Here is a 7,059-nt window from a genome sequence, read left to right as displayed (position 1 = left end):
TACATGGGTTCCAATTTCTCTACATCCTCACCGACACTGGCTATTTTGTTGTTGCTTTTTTTAATAGCCATCCCAATGGGTGTGAAATGGTAATTCATTGTGGTTTTGATTTTTGTTTCTCTAATATGTAAAGATATTAAGCATCTTTTCATGTGCTAGTTGGCCTTTTGTACATCTTCTTTGGAGAGATGTCTATTGAAGTCTTTTGCTCACTTTTAAACCATGTTATTTGTCTTTTTGTTGTTCTGTTGTGTTATTTATATATTATGGATATTAGACTTTTATCAGATATATGATTTGCAAATATTTTCACTCATTCTATACACTGTCTTTTCACTTTCTTGATAAATGTCCTTTGATGCACAAAAGTTTTAATTTTGATGTAGTCTGATTTTTCTTTTTGTTTGTTCTTTGTGTTTTTGTGTCTTCAAATTTTTTTCTGACTCACTGTATCTTTCTTATCCTCTGCAATGCCAGTTACACGTACACTAGACATTTGGTATTGTGCCTCAGGTCCTGAGGCTCTCTCTTCTTCAGACTCTTTCATTTGTCATCTCCATGCTGTCAAGTTGACCTAGTACTTTAAAAATTGTCCTTTGCATCATTACACATAGCCACTTTAAAATCTATGTGTTCTAGCTCTTTGCCACATCTCCTGCAAGAATGAAGACCATTCTCAGCAATCAGACTGTCGACATTCCAGAAAATGTCAACATCACTCTGAAGGGATGCACAGTTATTGTGAAGGGACCCAGAGGAACCCTACGAAGGGACTTCAATCACATCAATGTAGAACTCAGTCTTCTTGGAAAGAAAAAGAAGAGGCTCCAAGTTGACAAATGGTGGGGAAATAGAAAAGAGCTGGCTACTGTTCACACTATCTGTAGTCACGTACAGAACATGATCAAGGGCGTTACACTGGGCTTCCGTTACAAGATGAGGTCTGTGTATGTTCACTTCCCCATCAACGTTGTTATTCAGGAGAATGGTTCTCTTGTTGAAATCCGAAATTTCTTGGGTGAGAAATACATCCACAGGGTTCAGATGAGGCCAGGTGTTGCTTGTTCTGTATCTCAAGCCCAAAAAGATGAGTTAATTCTTGAAGGAAATGACATTGAACTTGTATCAAACTCAGCTGCTTTGATTCAGCAAGCCACAACTGTTAAAAACAAGGATATCAGAAAATTTTTGGATGGTATCTATGTTTCTGAAAAAGGAACAGTTAAGCAGGCTGATAAATAAGATCTGAGTTGTCCCTCTACAGAAACAGCAAGATGCCGGATGATTTTTCAGACTTATTTGCAATATTTTAAAGATGCAATAAAAGCTATACTAAAATCTATGGGTTCTAATCCCTGTTGGGCTTAGTGGTTTGTTGATTCTTTTTTTGAGAATGAATCATATTTTCCTAGTTCTTCAAATGTTAAATAATTTTCTATTATATCCTGGAAAGTAACTCCGTTATATTCCTCTAGAGAATGGGTATTTTGGTTGTTTTGGTAGACAAATAACTTGGTTGAATTCAAGATGCAACTATTTTTGGGGAAAGGGTTCTAACCTCAATCCAGTTCCTTTATCTGTAGCTGGACTGCTTTAATTCTGCACCCCCCCAACATATGTGGCTTCATGGTTAGAGAATTGGGTAGAATTTATTTACAAATTTCAGGGCTCTCTCTCTTGCTCTTTCTTTTCCTGGATACGACCCATCCCTTTACTTTCCAGCAGCTGTGGTTCCCCTGAATTCTGTTCTCTGGTTCATTAGGCCAGGAAGTCTGTTTTCTATCAAGGTTTTAAGCTTTAGCCGACTTTCAGGCTAACAGCTAAAATAATGGGAAATTTATCCCATTCTGTTCTCTTCTTGCAAGTTTTGACTCTCCTTCAGAGTCTGCCTGCTTTTGTTCACTGCCTGGTACCTCCAGGTATTTTTGTATTTTGTCCAGAGTTGAGAGTTGTTGCTCACAGGAGGTAGGTCCTGTTGGGGCTTACGCCACCATATACCAGCAACAGGACAGCTTTATAGCTTTTTGAAAATATTCTCATCACAACACGTACCACATTTGATTTTAGCTACTTACATCTTGCCTTTTCTTTCTGTTAGACTGCTCTTCTTGAGCATAAAGACTATCTCCTTTTAAAGGCATAATCTTTTTACTCTTCAACAAATTTCTTTTGGAAACTCCCATTCTCTCTTCCAAGATGGTGTCTCCATCACACAGACCCACCTTTCCCACTAGAGATATAGATACATGCTGTAAATAGAATCCATCACAGTCCCTTTTTCTGGGATTTGGCCACTTGAAGACAGTGTATCACCTTATGTCATTATAATCTGAATGGCTCATGACGCCTAGGTGGCTCAGTCAGTGAAGTGCCTGACTTCGGCTCAGGTCATGACCCCAGGATCCTGGGATCAAGTCTCACAATGAGCTCCTTGCTCAGTGGGGAGTCTGCTTTTCCCTCTGCCTGCTCTACCTGCTCTACCTGCCACTTCCCGGGCTTGTGCTCTCTTCCTCTGACAAATAGAAAAAAAAAAAATTAAAAATAAAATAAAATAAAATCTGAATGGCCCATGGAAGTCAGCAATTGCCAGGAATCTTCTTTGCTATCATGGACAGAGAAACTTCTTGAGATGAAAACCTGTAAAGGGGCAGACAAGCTAAGAGAAGGAGAAAGAGAGAGAGGATCCTGATGGCATAATTTAACCTTAGAATTCTATCTTGCTTAAAGAAAACTTCATTCCTTTGGCTTCCAAGTTATGGGAGTTATAAATATTTGTGCGAAAACAGTTTGAGTTGGATGTTGCACACTTATGACATCTATCGTACTGAATCTTCTATATCTGGCACAGCAACTGCCTACTTAAGATAGATAATAAAAGCTTAGATAATGAATGTGTGATGAAAGGTAGACATATACTGTTACTGAAAAGGAGCATCCCCTGTGTGAGCATGACACAGGCATCCAAGATTATCAAATGGGTCACTGTTGGGAAATCAAACCAACTTGAGTTGTTTCATTATTGTTCAGAGCTTTCATTATTGTTCAGAGCTTACCAGACCCTGATATGGAATCTGAATCACCTTTATCACCTCTGCCAACATCTAGGCATACAGTGAAGTAGATACTCAATTTTATGGATAGCCTTGCTATGAATTTGTTCATCTTCAATAATAAAAATAAAGCAGTGATATGTATGTTTGTTTATTTTTTATTGCCTGTTCCTAAGTGTTCCATTTTGAAAAGAAAGCAATTTGGCAGTGTTTAGTGCCCTCTTTCCTAGTATCTTCACCTTGGCACATTCTGCTCTCCCTGTCAGACCCACGCGAAGATGGTCGTTGCTCGGTGATATGTTGTTCACAGTGTGGGAAGCCTCACTGAGAGGGTCTGTTTCCAGTAGCATTTACAACATAGGGAGCACCATAACCAGCTGAGTTTGTGAAAGCTCTTTTCTTCTATCTTGCCAAGAATTCAATCTGTTTCTGGTTCCTGCAGACTAACAAAAGCTGTTGCTATGTTATCACTCTAAAAGATGAAGCCATGTAGTCATATGTAAGCTTCCCTTTATATGGCAAAATGTCACCCAGTGACAGGACCAAGAGCTTAGCAACTATATCTGAACGGTTAACATGTCTGTCAGCACTATGGTGACAGTCTTCGGTACAAGCCAAATACCTGCTTAGTGACCCCTAACTCATTCTGTATTCTTCCATTAAAATCAACAATAGATTTTTGAGAAATTTCAACTGCTTTGATTGATCCAAGACTCAAATCCAATAGCAGAAACTGCAGAAACAATTTTAAGAGAAATAAAATTGGGGTGTAAAATTGCAACTGTGGTATGATGAATATGTGTTTCTAATATATCAAGAACCCATAAAAATTCATAAGAACAACCCACCAGGATCTCAGAAGAAGAGTATCTAAGGGATAAGAAGAGTAAAATAAAAATCTATAAGATAAAAATAGATAAATGGAACCTACATGAAAAAATGTTCAATTTAACTAATAATCTAAGTAATATAAATTAGAAGATACAACTTATCTACCCATCACTATATCTAAGATGTGAAAAAAAAATATTCATAAGATTAGAATGAGAAAAACATTTTTTATCCTCGGAGGCAAGCATGCAAACATAGAACCTCTCTGGGGGAAAAAATGGCAAAATTTTGTGTTCTGTATAGTCATCCATTAATTTGTATCAGAAAACAAATTCAAGTTGATTAAAAGGACACCTAAATATAAGAAGACTGAAAGAAGAAAAAGAAGTGGGGGAGGAAGAAAAAAGGGAGAAGGGCAGGAAGAGGGAAGAAGACAATGTAGGAGATAACATGGAGCTGAAAATAAGATGGAAAATGAAGCTGGTGGAAGGAGTAGCAAGATGGCGGAGGAGTAGACGATATTTGGGAAGATAGACGGCGGGGGAGGGGCCTTCATGGGCCGCTTCTGGCAAGTGAGAGCAGCGGGGCACAAAATCAGAACTTTTAGAAGTCGGCTCCGCTGAGGGACGTCGCTCCAGTGGCTAAACAGGGGGTGGAAACCTCGTGGACAGTGTGGTCTCAGGACCCTTGGGGTCACAGAAAGACCGGGGGTGCCTGAGTGAGGCAGAGCTCCCAGGTATCAGAGTGGGGAAGCCAGCTGCAGAGACAGAGCCAAGGCGCAGGCTCTCAGCTCAGGGTTGCCATAAACCATAATCCGTGGCACAGTCGGGCCACTGCTCTTCCAGCAGGGACCCAACAAGCGGCAGATCCGGGGAGACTCCCCTTCGTCCCCCGGGAGGAGGGGCGCGGGAGCACATCACAGAGATCTGCTGGGTTTGGAGACTCCACACGGGGTCGTGTGCCAGAGATAGAAACTCTCAGTCACAGGCCGGGTGAGCACAGAGTGCAGCCGGAGACCAGGGAGACGGGAGTGATTGACTGCTTTTCTCTGGGGGTGCACTGAAGAGTGGGGCCCCAAGTTCTCAGGTCCTCCAGGGCTGAGATCAGGAGGCTGCCATTTTCACTCTTGTCCTCCAAAGCTGTATGGAAAGCTTGCAGGGAACAAAAGTTCCCGAGAACAAACCCGAGCAGATTACTTAGCCTGGCCCCGGCAAGGGCAGGGCAATTCCGCCTCCGACAAAGATATTTAAGAGCCACGGCAACAGGCCCCTCCCCCAGAAGGTCAGGAGGAAAAGCCAGCCAAGACCAAGTTTACCGATCAATGAGAATGACAGAACTCCAGCACTAGGGGAATACAGCACATAGAATTCATGGCTTTTTTCCCCCAGATTCTTTAGTCTTTCAAAGTTAATTTTTAAAATTTTTTTTCTTTTTCTATTTTTTTTTAATTTTTCTTTTTCCCTTTTTCAACCAACATCTTATCAATTCCTTTTTAAAAATCCTTTTTAATTTTCATTTTTACAGTCATATTTTATCCCTTCATTGTATTTAACCTTATTTTATGTATATATATATTTTTTCTTTTTTAAAATTTTGGGATACAGTTTCTTCTAACACACCAAATTATGCCCTAAATCTAGTGTATGACGTTGTCCTAGTCTCCCACCTGATAACATTCTCTCTTTTAATTTTTTTCATTCTTTTTTTAAACAACTTTTTATCAATTCCTTTTTTAAAATCTTTTTTAATTTTTATCTTTACAGTCATATTCCATCCCTTCATAGTATTTACCCTTATTTTTGTACACATATAAGTTTTTCATTCCTTAAAATTTTGGGAGGCAATTTCTTCTAACAGACCAAAATACACCCAAAATCTAGTGTGTGGCTCTGTTCCATTCACCAGCCTAATCATATTCTTTTGTTTGTTTGTTTTATTTCCTTTTCTTCTCCCCCCGGTTTCGGGACTCTTCTGATTTGTTTAGTGTATATTTTTCTGGGGTCATTGTTACCCTGTTAGCATTTTGTTCTCTCATTCATCTATTCTCCTCTGGACAAAATGACAAGATGAAAAAACTCACCTCAAAAAAAAAAAAAAAAAAGAACAAGAGGCAGTACATACTGCCAGGGACCTAAAATCAATACAGACATTAGTAAGATGTCAGAACTAGAGTTCAGAATGACGATTACAAAGATACTAGCTGGGCTTGAAAAAAGCATAGAAGATACTAGAGAATCCCTTTCTGGAGAAATGAAAGAGCTAAAATCTAACCAAGTTGATATAAAAAAGGCTATTAATGAGGTGCAATAAAAAATGGAGGCTCTAACTTCTAGGATAAATGAGGCAGAAGAGAGAATTAGTGATATAGAAGACCAAATGATGGAGAATAAAGAAGCTGAGAAAAAGAGAGATAACAACTACTGGATCATGAGGGGAGAATTCGAGAGATAAGTGAAACCATAAAGTGAAACATTAGAATAACTGGGAACCCAGAAGAAGAAGAAAGAGAGAGGGGGGCAGAAGGTATATTGGAGCAAATTATAGCAGAGAACTTCCCTAATTTAAGGAAGGAAACAGGCATCAAAATCCAGGAGGCACAGAGAACCCCCCTCAAAATAGGTCAACACCCCAACATCTAATAGTAAAACTCACAAGTCTCAGAGACAAAGAGAAAACGCTGAAAGCAGCTCGGGACAAGAGGTCTGTAACCTACAATGGTAGAAACATTAGATTGGCAACAGATCTATCCACAGAGACCTGGCAGGCCAGAAAGGACTGGCATGATATATTCAGAGCACTAAACGAGAAAAATATGCAGCCAAGAACACTATATCCAGCTAGGCTGTCACTGAAAATAGAAGGAGAGATAAAAAGCTTCCAGGACAAACAAAACTAAAAGAATTTGCAAACACCAAACCAGCCCTACAAGAAATATTGAAAGAGATCCTCTAAGCAAAGAAAGAGCCTAAAAGTAACATAGACCAGAAAGGAACAGAGACAATATACAGTAACAGTCACCTTACAGGCAATACGATGGCACTAAATTCATATCTTTCAATAGTTACCCTGAATGTAAATGGGCTAAATGCTCTTGTTTGTTGGGAGATTTTTGATTACTGCTTCAATTTCCTTAGTGGTTATGGGTCTGTTCAGGTTTTCTATTTGACACAGAACCTCT

General features: G+C 39.4%; 1 pseudogene; it reads left to right on the top strand.

The window, feature by feature from the left end:
* The first annotated feature begins 644 nt into the window (after positions 1-644).
* Positions 645-1,338, top strand: LOC118537332 (large ribosomal subunit protein uL6 pseudogene; annotated as a pseudogene).
* The last annotated feature ends 5,721 nt before the right edge of the window (positions 1,339-7,059 follow it).

This window comes from Halichoerus grypus, chromosome 5, assembly GCF_964656455.1.
Source record: "Halichoerus grypus chromosome 5, mHalGry1.hap1.1, whole genome shotgun sequence".
Classification (NCBI taxonomy): Eukaryota; Metazoa; Chordata; class Mammalia; order Carnivora; family Phocidae; genus Halichoerus; species Halichoerus grypus.
The sequence above is the reverse complement of the archived record's forward strand: the minus strand, read 5'-3'. Positions and strand labels throughout refer to the sequence as shown.